This window comes from Stigmatopora nigra, chromosome 16, assembly GCF_051989575.1.
Source record: "Stigmatopora nigra isolate UIUO_SnigA chromosome 16, RoL_Snig_1.1, whole genome shotgun sequence".
NCBI lineage: Eukaryota > Metazoa > Chordata > Actinopteri > Syngnathiformes > Syngnathidae > Stigmatopora > Stigmatopora nigra.
Window position 1 is genome coordinate 12252031 of NC_135523.1, and position 17904 is coordinate 12269934.

The following is a 17904-nucleotide window of genomic DNA, read 5'->3' on the forward strand; positions in this document are numbered from 1 at the left end:
ATTATTTCTTTAGTCTTTGCGGTATTTAGTGTAAGATTGTTCGCCGAGCACCAAGAAGACAGTTTGTCGACCTCGTCTCTGTAAGCTGACTCATCCCCGCCTGAGATGAGTCCGATCACAGTGGTGTCATCGGCGAATTTGATGATAGAGTTTGACTGGTGGGCTGGTGTGCAGTCGTATGTGTACAAGGAGTACAGGACAGGACTCAGTACACAGCCTTGTGGTGAGCCAGTGTTCAGTGCAATGGCGGAAGAGAGGTGTGGACCCATTCTGACAGTTTGTGGTCGACCAGTCAAGAAGTTCTTTACCCAGCAGCAGATTGAAGAGGATAGTCCAAGGTGGTAGAGTTTGTCCTTCAGGATGTCCGGCTTGATTGTGTTAAAGGCTGAGCTATAGTCTATGAAAAGCATCGTCACATAGTTCCCCCGGTGCTCCAGGTGGCTCAGTGCTGTGTGAAGAGCCACAGCGATAGCATCCTCAGTGGACCTGTTTTCTCTATAAGCAAACTGGTGAGGGTCAACTGAGGGGGGGGATTGTCCTTCTGATGTGTCGGGCCACCAACTTTTCAAAGCACTTCATGATCACAGGCGTGAGAGCAACAGGCCTGTAATCGTTCAAGCTGCAGATGGTTGGCCTTTTTGGGGACAGGAATGATGGTGGCAGATTTTAGGCAGGCAGGAACGATGGATAGTTGCATTATAACTGGGTAGTCTCGGTTCTGGTTGCTGTTTATATCCGAAACTTGTGTCCAAAGAGGATGGGGATGTATATTTTACTATTCTGTTTAAAAATAATCATGTAGGGATGTTTTGGGGCTTTTTTTACACAAGAATCAAAAACCTCCAATGGATCTTTATTTTGCACGGTGGTTGAATTAGAACCGGGCCCAGTCGGTTCTGGTTGCTGCTTTTACCCAGATTTAGTGTCAATTGTGTGGATGGATGCATTTTCACTATTATGTGTAAAATTAAAGATGCAGGGATGTTCTGGGAATATTTCACACCGTCAATAGTGTCCAAAACATTTTGCGATAAAAATAGTGGTTGTATTAGAACAAGGCCCAATCGGTTCTGGTTGGTGTATTTACCCAGAATTTGTGTTGATTGAGTGGGTGGATGTAGTTTCACTGTTTTCTATAAAAATAATGTTTCCCACCATAAACATTGTCCAAAACAGGCATTTTGCGATTAAAAAAGAGGTCGTATTAGAACCAGGCCCAGTCGGTTCTGGTTGGTGCTTCTACCCATAATTAGTGTTGAATGTGTAGATGGATGTATTTTCACTATTCTGTGTAAAAATAATGATCCAGGATGGTTCTGGAGCCATTTTCCCACCATAAACAGTGTCCAAAACAGGCATTCTGCGAATAAAATAGTGGTTGTATTAGAACCAGGCCCAGTCTGTTCTGGTTGGTGAATTTACCCGAAAAATTGTATCCATTGACGATGGGGATGTATTTTTGATTATTATGTATAAAAATAATCATCTAGGGATCTTCAGAAGTTCTGTTATTCCCGAATCAATGACCTCCATTTGGGCACATTATTGACGGAGCTCACGACCATGATCCAGTGTGTGGCTCGGATGTGTCCCTTAAACACAAATACTGGTCAGTCTCATCCAAAATCCTAATGGCTCAGTTCCCTTGAGTGGGAGCGGCAAGGAACGCCCTGCATTTGAAGACCATTGAAGGCAGGTTCCGGGCCTGTGTCGGCGCATCAGTCAGGCTGGGTAGCCGCTATGGCCCAGGTGATTTTCCAGGGCTGCCCTGCTCTTGACGGAGTGGCCACCCAGCGGGGCTGTGTGTCTTTCATGGTGGGAGACTTGTGCTGCCCCTTCATCCCTGCCGGCATGTCCTGCTCGGTCTATGATGCCCTGCAGGCTATTAGGAACATGCAGAGAGCTGTGACCGGAGATCCGGTTCCACAACGAGGATGGCTTGACTGGTTCTTCTCTGGCTCATGGAAACAGCCACTTCAATATTTCGATATTTTCACAGACACAAAAGGAGGGAATTGTGGGATGGACTGGCTAACTGGCTTAATAATTGTTTATTCTTGTCGCACCATGTGGTCATACTGGTTTAACTTTGTTTTTTAAGATCGTAGAATGCAAGGTAGACTAGCCAAACTGGTTTTACAATTGAATTAAAAGATCGTGGAATGTAAGAAAGACTAACTAGTTGGCCTTGCAATTGTTTGTTCGCCTCGAGAAATATAAGAAAGGCTGGCTAACAGGGTTTGCAATTTTTTCCTTGTATTGTGCGATGAAAAGAGGTTCAACTTCAGGAGTAACTGTCACTCTCCAGGTCATCTAGGGTCAAGTGCACACTTGAAAACTTTCATATTCGACCAAAACGTGCTTATCAGCACATAAAAAGCACATTTGGTGGTACGCGGGAAGAACGGCAGCAGACAAAAAGGCTATTTAGAAAGGTATCACCACTACGCAGAAGAACGTCGGCTACTCTGCCCTCACTGGAAGACATTGCCAGCCCTCGTTACCTCAGCAGAGCCAGGGACATGATCAGGGACCCATGCCACCCTGGTCACAATCGGTTCCAGCTGCTGCTCTCTGGCAGACAGACGCTGTAAGTTTCCCACATCCGTTGGGACTCTAAACTTGGGGTAACACAACACAATCCCTTTTGTGTAATAACTTCGGGTGAGGTAATATGAATAGACATTAGGTACAAGGTGATCTGACACCTACATGCTGAATGAAGGTAAGTGAAAGACAGTGAGAGGTAAGAGATCCACTCAAGGGGTGGTGATGCAATGTATCCATAAAGGCAGAATTGTAAATTAAGAGTCTGGAGTCATAACTTGTAAAACTGTGTAAAAATGTCAGAGACACAAATGACATCACAAATGACATATCATCAAATTTAATAATTTAATAAGTTTTTCATTTGGCACCATTCTAATGGCTAGATATTAAGTTATAATGAAAACTATGATACTTGGCCAAAACGTGATTTTCAGCGCATGAAACGCACGTTAAGGCAATAAAAACTGAAATATTCCCCTGCTGCGAAACAAACTGTCAGAGACATATAGTTACTGTGTATATAGTGTATTATCGTCCAATTCAAGTAAGTTTTTCATTTAGCATCATTCTAAGTGATAGAAATTAAGTTATAGTGAAAACTATGATACTTGGCCAAAACGTGATTTTCAGCGCATGAAACGCACGTTAAGGCAATAAAAACTGAAATGTTCCCCTGCTGCGAAACAAACTGTCAGAGACACATAGTTACTGTGTATATAGTGTATTATTGTCCAATTCAAGTAAGTTTTTCATTTGGCATCATTCTAAGTGATAGAAATTAAGTTATAGTAAAAATTATGATACTTGGCCAAAACGTGATTTTCAGCGCATGAATTCGCACGTTAAGGCAATAAAAACTGAAATGTTCCCCTGCTGCGAAACAAACTGCCAGAGGCACATATTTACTGTGTCTATAGTGTAAAATCATCCAATTCAAGTAAGTATTGCATTTAGCATCATTCTAAGTGCTAGAAATTAAGTTATAGTGAAAACTATGATACTTGGCCAAAACGTGATTTTCAGCGCATGAAACGCACATTAAGGCAATAAAAACTGAAATGTTCCCCCGCTGCGAAACAAACTGTCAGTGACACATAGTTACTGTGTATATAGTGTATAATCGTCCAAATTAAGTAGGTTTTTCATTTGATATCATTCTTAGTGATGAAAGTTAGGGTTAGGGTTAGGGTTAGGTTAAGTTATAGTGAAAACTATGATACTTGGCCAAAACATGATTTTCAGCGCATGAAACGCACATTAGGGCAAATAAACTGAAATGTTTGTTAGGTCTGAAAATACAACTTCAGGAGCAGGCTAAGAAAGAGTGAGATAAATTTAAATAGAAAATATGTATGACCAGACTGCAAAGTGGACAGAGAGTTCCTACAGTGGGCTCCTGTTCACTGCGATGTTACTGCAACTCTAGTCGAATGACCAGTGAGTGTGTCTTAAATACAGGCAAAACTGAAAGTTGTCCCTAAGACTATGGACAGATACGTTTCAGTCATTTGCAGGGCAACAAGTAATTGATTAGTGTCGGGCCTGGAATCTGTAGTCAATGGTTTCCAGACGTAGGGTGTTCTTCGCTGTTCCTACCCTGGGGAATACCGCCATCATGATTTTGGAGGAGACTGACCAGTGTTTGTATTAGAGGGGGACATCCGAGCCCCAAACTGAATCATGGGGGAAGAAATCAAAGCTCCGTCGTTGACGCCTGGTGGGTAGATGTGGGTTGGCGTCGACAGTTGGAATCGAGTCTGCTGTTAGAACGTACGTGTGTTCGGATGCAGATGTAGGGACACAGAGCCCAGTTGTATTGGTGGGGATGATCATATACACTTGCCATTCGCAGATCCACCATATTTGGTCCAGTACTGTCCATGATTGGGAAGGAATGTGTCTGATCTCGGCGCACCTGGTGACATGAACTTGGTCCAAAGGGGTCTTCGGATCCGGTCCGCTGAAGTTGAAACAGGATGGATAACAGTCTGTTCGGTTGTTGCACTGGACATACGTTGCGGTATTGACTGTAGCTGCTAATGGTACTGCGACCATGGTATGTAGGCGGTCGAGCTTTGCTGGAAGGATTCTCTCAGATAACCCAGGATACAGTTGTAGGTGAGGTTGGCGAGTTCTTCGTTCTGTCGGTTGGGCTACGGCAGTAGGCAAGAGGGAACAGACATAACAACTCATTGGTTGTGGCGCGGGCTGTGAGTGCGGTGTATCTGTACCAACTGTTCCTCATCATCGGGTTGTAGTCGTTTTCTTCCTGTGTTTGGACATGGGCGAGAATAAGGTGTATCTACTCAGGCTTAGGTGTTCCTGCCGGACGGATTTTGAGTAGGCGTGTGGCGGATGGTTGTACGAAGGGGTTCACACCAATCACTTTGGGGACCATGGCTGGACTAGTAGTGCGGATGGTGATAGTAAAGAGGGGGCCTTTTCCTGGTCGGTCCGGTCAGAGGCATAGGTTGATGCAGCCTTTTTGTTGGATATTGGTCGTAAGGTCTAGCATATGTTTACCATCTTTGATGGTGGTGGCTAACTGTCAGGTTCATTAATAATTACCTTCGTCCGTAATTATCAATAACTGCAGGAAGACATCTTATTCAATTATTGACATTTAATTAAATAGAAATGGATACAACAGGTAAAAGCCTCCGGAGGGGAGCGTTACAGCAAGTGTCCCTTACAACTTCCGAACGTCTCCTCGAATAGACGTTTTCGTCCCATTCTTATGGTCACAAGTTACAGAGTTGTTGATCATTCCATCACGTATGAGTAAAAACAACATCTGGGACTACAATAACAATCAAAGTATTTTACTAATAACAAAAACAGGGACTAGACCTAACAACATTTAGATTAGAGTAATTATACAACCTCCTTGACCTAAGAATCATATAATATAATCATAATCATATAATCGTTACATACAGAAAAACCCGAAGTGTACGGTTACATAACGATAACAATATTCTTGTTATTGTCCGAATAGCCCTGTCCTCGTCACCAAGGGCCCACCAAATCTCAAGGACCCAGATTGGGTGGATTGTTTGTATAACCATCCTGGAACAGGCTGTCTAGGTTAAAGATGAATTGGCGTGACCTCAACACTTTTGAAAAACAGAAAGAGAATGATTTAACAAAGTAATGAATTAATACAAAGAAAAGAAAGAGAATGATTTAATAAAGAAATGAATTAATATAACTATTATAATAATAAAACAGAATAAACCCAACATTCCCCCGTTTTTATAATATGTATGTTATTAGTCATTTCTTAGTAATCACTAAATGGAAATGTCGGTGACTGCGATTTTATCCGCCTACTCCTTACTCCCATGGCTGGTCTGAAAGAGAAAAAACATAATTATATTCGTCCAATTGGTCCTCGGATTTACCGTACTCCTGGACCTCACTGCTTTCCCCAAACCGTCCCATAAGATACAACTCATGTACTTTAGAATTTGTAGGGGCCATTGCAGTAGTTATAAGTCGGCTTAGCATGGAGCGCAAACAGGGGATACTACATCACCCACACAATGTTAGGATAGCGGTAATTGTGCCTATAGTCCAAATCTTTAGATTTTCCAAAGGTCTTATCCCACCAATCTGACAATGCGGACGTATCTACTCCAGAGTGCTCTTGCATATTGCGGTTCAGTGTTTGCAGGCCAGTAATGGCCCTGGTGAGAGATCCACTGGGTGACGCGTTGTTCGGTATGAAGGTGCAACATTGTTTTCCAAACATTGCACACACGCCCCCTGTTTCAAGGATCATATCCACCGCTATGCGATTCTGGAACGCCATCAGACTGGTAGCTGCCAGTTGTTCCTTCATGGCCACAAATCCCTGTTCAGTATAATTTCCAAGTTTTGAACATTGTAATGTAAGTAATTTATTCTATCCACATTTTTGTTTGGGGTGATTAGAAGGAAGATAGACTCCCAACCTGCTGCGATCTGATTAGCCAGCTTATACTCATCTGGTACGCCCCGGGGGATGCCAATCGCATCAATGTATGTTGGATCTCCTTCCCTCCATGCCTCTCGACGATGTCGGGAGGGTCGACCCTTCACCTCCGAATTATGAGCCGCCAATTGTATCTCCTCCACTGTGGATGGAAAAACAGACACCGGTAAGAGCAGTGAGACCAAAGTACCTAGTCCTGCCGCGTTTCGGCAGGAGTCGTATAATTTATCTACCACCCCGCCACCATAGGCCAGAACGTGGTATCAGGGGTGTAGTTTGTTTTAGAACGCCGGTACACCACGTCTCATTTATCGCCCCCAGCTTCAGACCATGCCCTGTAAGGTTTAAGCAGGTAAAATGATTAAACAGTGGAAAAATTGACTTCCTATTTACCGCGTAACAGGATAAACACTGCTTCAATATTTTTTCTTGCCAAGTAGGACACGTTTTTTCATTTGTAAAAACACTTTTCCCCAAATGAATGGTGATTGAGGGAGTTGTTAGATCCCATCGTATTTTCCCTTGTCTGGTAGGTTATCCTAATCCTTTGTAAGATGGTTTAGTCTCAATTGAAACCATATGGAGACGTCAAACCCAATATAAAAGAGTTCCCTATAGTTTTATGGGATTGCTTGCTGAGCAATAATCTTTTCAATTAATATTGGTGTTTCCCGTATTTTATTAAGTCAGAAAGTTTATCTTCCCCGTCCCCTCAATGTTTCAATTGAGACCACCCTTTTACCAAAGTAGCTCCACATAGTGCTTGCCTTCTTTACACTCCATTAACAGCGCCCAATTATCCCCCGTTTGGGAAATCCCTGTTTCAGAAATAAATTTCACAGGTTAATATGTCAGTCCAAGCTTTCCAATCTTGACCAATTTCTGCAACAAGGCTTTTCCCAATCTTCAATTTTTTGCTGTTAATGTACCACACATATTTCCCACCATTGATTGCCCCTTTGTATGGCAACCGGGACGTCGCCGAGTCCAAATATATATTTTCATTTTGGAAATTTGATTTAGTAGGTAATGTTAATTAAATGTAAATGTGTATGTTTCTCGGTTTACCCTCCCGTAAGAAGGTGTATCCTCAATTGAAACGCCTCCGCCTTTTTCTCCAACTGGAGAAAACAACCCTACTGTGGAAAGGAATAGAATCACAATCATCATTAATCTCATTGCCCCAAAAGCAATAATTGTTTTCAACGTGACTTTTTGTCAATTATTTAGGGAGTTTTCCTCTTGAAACGTTTCAATTTAGACAACCTTCTTACTGTGGGAAAGGTGCATCCGTGTCCCCTTTCAGTGACAAGGACCCTCCCACTTTGCGTTGCTCCGATGTTTCTTCTTTTATGCTGCTTATCAGCATCCAGTCTTCAAGAATCACCGTCGATTCGTCCGTTTCCTGTTAAGAAGCAAAATCTCCCTCTGATAGTCTAAATTTGGTGTGTGCGTTTTTTTTCTCTTCTGATAGATTCGCCTCATCATCCAATTGTCATTGTGTAGTGAATATTAACAATTTGTAAGGTCTACCAAACAGGACTTCATATAAGGTCCGCCAATTGTGGATGGTAGACAACTATTATATTAACAAAATGGGAGCCATTATCACTATAAATAGTTTCTGGAATTCCATATCGTGGAATGATATCCATATGTATTTTTTGAAATGGATATGTGGGTATGCATATAGATTTAAACCCTAAGCCTTGTAGTGCCGTTGTAGCAAGGCCACCTCCCCCTTGTCGAGACATAGGTCTTCCCTTGACTCAAGCCCAAATTATTTTCTTTATTGATCTTTTATTGATAGATTATGTCTCGGTGGTCTGCCAATCAAAAAACACAAAAAGACAAACTATCATTCACGCTCACACTCATAAACAGAAGAATTTAGTGTGTTCAACCAGTCTAGCATCCATAATTTCATTTTGTGGGAGTAAACTGGAGTACCCGGAGAAAATCCACAAATTCTCGAGGACGCCATGAATACCCCACATTCCGGAAGGTCTGGATCCACCCCGCATTCATTAGTAGATCCTTTAAAATACACACCCCCACTCTAGCATTTTAACCGTTTGTAAAAAATTACCTTCAAGTTTCACACAAAGTTATATCCTTTTTAATGCTATCAGTTTACCTGTTTGTTCCCCGAATTGAGGTGGGAATAGTTTCACATCTAAAGTTTTTATTTTTTACAGCCGCCATGACCTAATGGCCCCCTATCATGTTTTTGGAAAATCCCAATTCCCTCTAATAGCATGCCAATCACCTTTTAATGCGGCCATCCAATTTTGTTTCTACTTGTTTCAGGTGATAAGATAATCTCCCCCATTTGTAAAACAAATTCATCCACGCCTAATTTATACAACATGACGCCTATGGCCTTTATTACGTCGCCTTGACTCCAAATTCTATGAACCAAGATAACACGCCGAATTTGTAAGCGAATTTCCCCCATCCCATTTTGTTCATAGACAACCCATCTATCTAAAGCGTCACTTGTTTCAAAACATGAAAGGCCCCACTAGAATTCGTGCATCCAGCGCCAAATAGAGCCTATTTACACATTTGTCTCAAACTTGTTTTAGATATGGGGTCCCCAATTTCCCAAAATTTCCCAGAATTAATGTACTACCACATCCTGTCAAAAACCCAAAACGACTAACATAACCTGTTTCTAAGCCAGATTCTGGAATTTGGAGAATTTCTCCTTTCCCTCCCTTATCTAAGCTTGTTATTGTCACTCGTTATCACTGTAACATTCAGGCGTATTAACCCCATCGTTGCTAAAGTTCTCACCAATTTGCATGCCCTTAATGCCGTAAAAGCAACGTTATTTGGTTGTATCAATTGACCAATGCTTATCCAATCCGTAATATCCTTAAAGTCATCAATATGACCTGTGACAAAGCATATTTCCTCCTGCCAGGACAACAGACAATGTTCTTTCAAGTGCACTTTGAAAAACATTCCATGTTACTCCATTCTTAGGGAAAATATGCTCATCCTAAACCAATTATTTTATTTACAATTCACCTAATTATTTGGATGAATGCCATGAATTTTATCATGCCACTATTGCATTGTAAATTTCCCATCTGATGTCGTTAACAGCCAAATAATTACTATTGCATTGTAAATTTCCCATCTGATGTCGTTAACAGCCAAATAATTCAATACCTACTATACTTTGTAAATCACCTCATATGATGTTTACTTAAGACACGAGTCATTTCCCATAGCCTGTTACCAAAACAAAAATCTACAACAATTAAATGAGAGAAATCAACCTTTTGTTAGACAATTCCTAATTACAAACTTTAATGTTTTAAAAACCTTATCGTCACCAATATACCATAATATTGTAAATTTTGTCATCCTGGCCTTTTTTTCTTTTAAACAGCCAACCTCCTGGATTAAAGTATTTTGAATAATCAAAAAATTCTGAAATAGTATTAATATTATTTTATCCTCCAAAAGCTAGTTTCCTTTAACTAAGAGCCCTTTGAAATCCACAATTGCTCAAAAATGACTATTTTGGTCTATTTCCCAAATCCAAAGCTTTTTACCAAATCAACCTTTTACTAAACAGATTTTCTATCCTCTTAATACATTTCATTTTAAAACCCAAAATATCAATGCGAAAGCATTCGCATAACCTTGCATTTCTTGCAGCCCATGTATTGTTCTTATTCCGAAAAGTCCAAACAGAAAACGCAATTAGCCGTTAACTATGACCTCCACTCTTGCTGCGAAAACAGCATTGTTATCTTATGTTTACAAACCAGCTTTTTCCCTGTGCCCAAATACAACGCTTTTTAGAGAAGACAACCATTAAAACGTCAAATTAACCCCTCTTCCGATATTCAACTACATCACAATATTTTTTTTTTTAAGACCCCATATATCCAGAATATGTATGCTGCAAGCACAACAATATGGCAAAAACCCATTTTCTGCCCTCAAGTTTGCTTCAGCACCCCCAAGGCCAATTATTATTATTATAATGTCTTCACGGAAGGGATCACAAAATTGTAGTCGTTTACACGGTCCGAACGCTCCCGAAAGCCCAACACAGTTAAATCGTCTGCCCCGCGGCCCACATGTTTCACTCCCATCTATTCAGCAGCCGCTGCACCAGAAACGCTTCCCCCGCAGTTGACACATTTTTTGGCAAGTCTAGAGCATAATAAAAACACAGGTGACATTCCCTGCTAAACATTTAAATGATCATTTTGTATATATTCTTTTGTCTTTTTAAACACCATCTTCCCGCTAGCGGACGGGATCAAAAACCAAGCTGCAATAAGCCATCACATTGCTGTAAATTGACAGTACATATAGGTTATATTAACAAAGCACCACCAGCACTTGGAAATAACCATTCTAATTGTTGTTATACAAGCCCAAGCATCACAAAAACCCAATTTAATTGTAATCACAAAACGTCATACCTGGATTAACCAAATTAAATACCAGTGTCTCCATTAATTTTCTAGCTCAACATTCTCGTATCCAAAATCCACATTCCAAATCATTCTAAGCCGACATTCCTTGTTTTCAGAGACCCTCTAGTCTGGGTAATCATGTAATATATATACCTCCATTTTTTTTTTTACAACTTATCTCTGATTTTTGTCGAACTTTACACCATCTCTTCTCCCTCTATTTTTGTTAAACTTCCTCCGCGCCCGTCACCTATCTCGGTAAATATTTTCCCCGTCAGCCGAGGAGGCCCCGCTATTTTTTCCTTACCAAACAGTACTTTCCCGCCGCCACGGTCTTAAATATATCCCCGTTATCCGAGGGAGCCCCCACTATTTTCCCAAAATAGTATTTTTGGCCTTATTTCGCCATTAGTGTCTGTGGAACAAGCTGTTACACTTTTATCCACTCACATATTATTTATATATGTATATTACCTCTATGCATTAGTGCATATATTATCCTGCAATTTATGCATTTTAAGCTGGCCAGCAAACCCATTTTTATTTATCCATAAATATAGCTGTGTAATAATTTTAAAGCGCTTTGTCTTTCCAATTTTTTCCAATCCTTACAAGTTAGACGTATTTTTTTTTTTTCGTCATCCAAACCCGCCTTACAACACGTGTTTCCCATATTTTACTTTTATTTTTTGTAGTGAGTTCGTGTGCCTCACACAGTTAACTCTATTATTTATTATTATTATTAATATTATTATTATCTATTCGACTGTATCGACTGTATCTCCTAGGCCTTTCCTAATTTTACTGCAGAAACCACACAAACACCATACAACGTATATTCGTGCCTACCCTTTAGACACAGGACACTCCCCGGCCCCAATATTGTACCTCTAGTACAATATATTCGTGCCTACCCCTGAGACACAGGACACTTTCCAGCAAAGTGCCCCACCGTACCTGCCATTGACTAGTATAAACACAGGGTTTTATCGCCGTCACCCAGGACGCGAAACCAGCCCAACAATGGACCTCACATACAATGTCCCTTTAACGCATTTGGAAACACCTTCACAACATGCAGACATTAATGTGGACTTACCCGAGATCCATCAGATGTCTCCCTCCAGCAGGAAAAGTCTTCAACCGCCGAGAATCCAGGCGCCCCCGTCGAAAACTCCGGCCCACCAAGGGTTTTGAAGACGCCGTGCGCACGGTCACTTACCAGATGTCGAACAGCAGCGCCTGGGTTCTCGCTCCGGTATATTGACCTCCATGGCTCAGAAGGACCAAAATGTCAGGTTCATTAATAATTACCTTCGTCCGTAATTATCAATAACTGCAGGAAGACATCTTATTCAATTATTTCTATTTAATTAAATGTCAATAATTGAATAAGATGTCTTCCTGCAGTTATTGATAATTACGGACGAAGGTAATTATTAATGAACCTGACACTAACTTGGTGAAGTTAGCGGTCATGGTGGTAGCTTCTTTGGAAAGGGGCCATGTGATGGTTTTGTAGCCTGTATGGAGGAGGACCTGGTCCAAGGTGTCTGGCCAGACCACTCAGACTCTGGGAGCTTGTAGGTACCAATAAAAATAACTGGAGTCAGTCCTGTGTAATCCCAAGTGAGTAAGCTGTAGGCTGAGCAAAGGGACTTGAACGACGATTGGTGTCTTGGTTGATGGGATGCAGATCTGGGGGCCCCTGATCGTTTCCTGAACAAGCTAGTGGGGCATTCTCCTCCAGTGGGAGTGTACCAAGGTTCTGGTACGTTCCCCCCATGTGGTTGAACACAGAGCGGTGATGATGATGGCCAAAATCACACGATGAGGTCCGTCCCAACGTGGAGAAGACCAGCACTTTATTTTTATCACCTTGACGAGTACTAGGTCTCCTGGGGACAGGACCTCCTCTGTGGGAGACAGAGAAGATGTCGGCAGATTATTTTGCATTCATCACAGTTCTTTCTTGGAACATTTTGCATAACCACTTAGTGAGGGATTCTGTTTCTCTTTTCTCTTCTACCACCAGATCTTTTTCCCACATTGTTCAGTGGAAGGGTCTGTCTTTCACTGCCTCAAATGGTGTGCATCCCTGTGCTGTTGGAATGATTCTCATGTACGTTTCTACCAGGCTCAGGCATTCTTGCCATCGTTTTCCTGTATCTTCCATGGTTTTTCTGAGTCTGAGTTTTACTGTTCTAATGGTTTGTTCGACGAGTCCAGCACTTTGGTTCAGTTTGATGAAATCCATGTTCAGAAGCTCGAAGGGATATGTTCCTGTTTGCCTTGTTCCATGCTTGGGTCGTTCATTGCCTTGAGAGTTGTGTCTACAGCAGTTCAGACAGTTTCTGCCAAAAAAATTGAAGTTTGGAGACCTCTGGGAACATGCATTGTTTGTTGTACTGTACTGATCATCCCTCCTGTTGAGACATGGCTCCTCCCATGGCTCAATTTGGCAATTACTTCAAACAATGATCGTGTCACGCATGGCTTGTTTTCTACTGCATAGAGTCCGTTCTTGTGTTGAGTGGCTCCTTCTGTTTCCCATTGCAGTTTCTCTTTTTCTGGGGAATGATTTTGCATTTCTCTTAGGAATTCAGCAGGGATTGGGCTATGTCTTTCCACCGTCACGTCTTGTTCTAGGAATAGTCTACATGCCTCTGTCAGTGCCACTATTTCTGCGGCTTGTGCAGACCAGTCGCCGGGGAGTCGTCCTGTCTTGAGGTTGTCTTTTTGAGTCACCACGGCATATACGTTGTGTTTTTCTCCATCCAGGGTTTTTGATGATGATCCATCCCCATAGGCAATGTGTCCGGGGGGCAATGGGTTGTCCATTAGGTCAGTTGCATATACGTGGTTAATTATGATTCGTTGAGTGGGCAACTGTGAGAATTGGTTTAACCACTTGTCGTCCGGTCTCCCATGAACTTCAGGGTGACATGTAATGGCCATGTTTGTTGTTCCTGTCCTGGTGCTGCTGGGCAGATATCTTCAGACTGTTCTCTTAGACTTTCAGCTACCTTGGCAGAATCATTCCCGACAATGTCGAGAGAGTAGAAGCTGTTAGATGTGGTGGTGTGGAAGATATTTTTGGTCTGTAATTCGCTGGGTCGGAGGACATTTTGGGTGGCCACTAGGCTTAGCCCAAGCTGGACCATGATATCTCGTCCCGGTAACTCTCCGATTTTCATTTTGCATTCTGACAATAAACCGATTCCTTTTGTTGCTTTCTGACCCATATTAATCACCTACTTAATAGTTTAAACAACAATTATTTTCTAAATTACCCGAAAGTGATCTCTACTTTGTGATTAACCCAATATCTCTGAACACACAAAGACCAAAAGTCCCTGACTTTGTCTTAGTTAAGTCCCTGACTCTATTAACAGACCAAGACTATAAAGCCCTTGCTAATTATTGTTCTACTTTCATTGGTCCCGGACCAATTGGTTTATTACCAGACTGCAAAGTGGACAGTGAGAGTTCCTACAGTAGGGTCCTGTTCAACGCGATGTTCCTGCAACTCTAGTCGAATGACCAGTGTGTGTGTCTCAAATACAGGAAAAACTGACAGTTGTCACTAGGACTTTTGACAGATACATTTCAGTCATTTGCAGGGCAAAAAGTAATTGATCAGTGTCGGACAGTTGAGTATTTGTGCTGACATGTCACCCCAATCACAAGACTAAGATTGTTTATTCAGTCAGACAGTTGGGTGTTTATGCTGACATGTCAGCCATAAGGATGACTATGATGCTGTTATACTCACAAAAACTTATACAATATGAACAAGCATTTGCAAAGATACTTTGTCTATTCTCACATGTTCCCCTGCTGCCAAACAAACTGTCAGAGACACATAGTTACTGTGTATAAAGTGAAAAATCGTCCAATTCAAGTAAGTTATCCATTTGGCATCATTCTCAAGCTAGAAATTAAGTTATAATGAAAACAATCCTACTTGGCCAAAACGTGATTTTCAGGGCATGAAAAGTACATTAAGGCAATAAAAACTGAAAAGTTCCCCTGCTGCCAAACAAACTGTCAGAGACACAGTTACTGTGTATGTAGTGAAAAATCGTCCAATTCAAGTAAGTTTTTTATTTGGCATCGTTCAAAGTGATAGAAATTAAGTTACAATGAAAACTATCATACTTGGCCAAAACGTGATTATCAGGCCATGAAAAGCACATTAAGGCAATAAAAACTGAAATGTTCCCCTGCTGCCAAACACACTGTCAGAGACACATAGTTCCTGTGTATATAGTGTAAAATCGTCCAATTCAAGTAAGTCATTCATTGGCATCATTCCAGGTGATTCTGGAGCTATTTCCCACCATAAACAGTGTCCAAAGCAGGCATTTTGCGATTAAAATAGTGGTTGTATTAGAACCAGGCCCAGGCGGTTCTGGTTGGTGTTTTTACCCAGAAATTGTGTCGAATGTTGATAAGGATGTATTTTTGATTATTCTGTATAAAAATAATCATCTAGGGATGTTCAGTAGTTCTGTTATGCCCGAATCAATGACCTCAATTTGGGCACTTTATTTACAAGTGGTGGTTTTTAAGAACCAGGCCCAGTCGGTTCTGGTTGGTGCTTTATCCATTGTGTGGGTAGATGTATTTTCACTATTCTGTCTAAAAATAAAGATCCAGGACAGTTCTGGGGCTATTTCCCACCATAAACAGTGTCCAAAGCAGGCATTTTGCGATTAAAATAGTGGTTGTATTAGAACCAGGCCCAGGCGGTTCTGGTTGGTGTTTTTACCCAGAAATTGTGTCGAATGTTGATAAGGATGTATTTTTGATTATTCTGTATAAAAATAATCATCTAGGGATGTTCAGTAGTTCTGTTATGCCCGAATCAATGACCTCAATTTGGGCACTTTATTTACAAGTGGTGGTTTTTAAGAACCAGGCCCAGTCGGTTCTGGTTGGTGCTTTATCCATTGTGTGGGTAGATGTATTTTCACTATTCTGTCTAAAAATAAAGATCCAGGACAGTTCTGGGGCTATTTCCCACCATAAATAGTGTCCAAAACATGCATTTTGCGATACAAAATAGTGGTTGCATTATAACAGGGTCCAGTCAGTTCTGGTGGGTGTTTGTATACGGAACTTGTGTCCAATTATGATGGGGATGTATACTTGACTATTTTGTATAGAAATAATCATCTAGCGATGTTCAGAAGTTCTGTTATGCCCGAATGAATTACTTTCATTTGGTCACTTTATTCACAAGTGGTGGTTTAGAAACAGGCCCAGTCGGTTTTGGTAGGTGCTTTTACCCAGAATTTGTGTGTATTGTGTGAGTGGATGTATTTTCACTATTTTGTATGACAATAAAGATCCAGGATGGTTCTGGAGCTATTTCCCACCACAAAAAGTGTCCAAAACAGACATTTTGCGATTAAAATAGTGGTCATATTAGAACCGGGCCCAGTCGGTTCTGGTTGCCGCTTTTACCCAGATTTAGAGTCAATTGTGTGGATGGATGCATTTTCACTATTATGTGTAAAATTAAAGATGCAGGGATGTTTTGGGAATATTTCCCACCGTCAATAGTGTCCAAAACATTTTGCGATAAAAATAGTGGTTGTATTAGAACAAGGCCCAATCGGTTCTGGTTGGTGTATTTACCCAGAATTTGTGTTGGTTGAGTAGGTGGATGTAGTTTCACTATTTTCTATAAAAATAATGTTTCCCACCATAAACATTGTCCAAAACAGGCATTTTGCGATTAAAATAGTGGTCGTATTAGAACCGGGCCCAGTCGGTTCTGGTTGCCGCTTTTACCCAGATTTAGTGTCAATTGTGTGGATGGATGCATTTTCACTATTATGTGTAAAATTAAAGACGCAGGGATGTTTTGGGAATATTTCCCACCGTCAATAGTGTCCAAAACATTTTGCGATAAAAATAGTGGTTGTATTAGAACAAGGCCCAATCGGTTCTGGTTGGTGTATTTACCCAGAATTTGTGTTGATTGAGTAGGTAGATGTAGTTTCACTATTTTCTATAAAAATAATGTTTCCCACCATAAACATTTTCCAAAACAGGCATTTTGCGATTAAAATAGTGGTCGTTTTAGAACCGGGCCCAGTCAGTTCTGGTTAGTGCTTCTACCCATAATTAGTGTTGAATGTGTAGATGGATGTATGTTCACTATTCTGTGTAAAAATAATGATCCAGGATGGTTCTGGAGCTATTTTCCCACCATAAACAGTGTCCAAAACAGGCATTCTGCGATTAAAATAGTGGTTGTATTAGAACCAGGCCCAGTCTGTTCTGGTTGGTGAGTTTACCCGAATAATTGTATCCATTGACGATGGGGATGTATTTTTGATTATTATGTATAAAAATAATCATCTAGGGATCTTCAGAAGTTCTGTTATTCCCGAATCAATGGCCTCCATTTGGGCACATTATTGATGGAGCTCACGACCATGATCCAGTGTGTGGCTCGGATGTGTCCCTCAAACACAAATACTGGTCAGTCTCATCCAAAATCGTAATGGCTCAGTTCCCTTGAGTGGGAGCGGCAAGGAACGCCCTGCATTTGAAGACCATTGAAGGCAGGTTCCGGGCCTGTGTCGGCGCATCAGTCAGGCTGGGTAGCCGCTATGGCCCAGGTGATTTTCCAGGGCTGCCCTGCTCTTGACGGAGTGGCCACCCAGCGGGGCTGTGTGTGTTTCATGGTGGGAGACTCGTGCTGCCCCTTCATCCCTGCCGGCATGTCCTGCTCGGTCCATGATGCCCTGCAGGCTATTAGGAACATGCAGAGAGCTGTGACCGGAGATCCGGTTCCACAAAGAGGATGGCTTGACTGGTTCTTCTCTGGCTCATGGAAACAGCCACTTCAATATTTCGATATTTTCACAGACACAAAAGGAGGGAATTGTGGGATGGACTGGCTAACTGGCT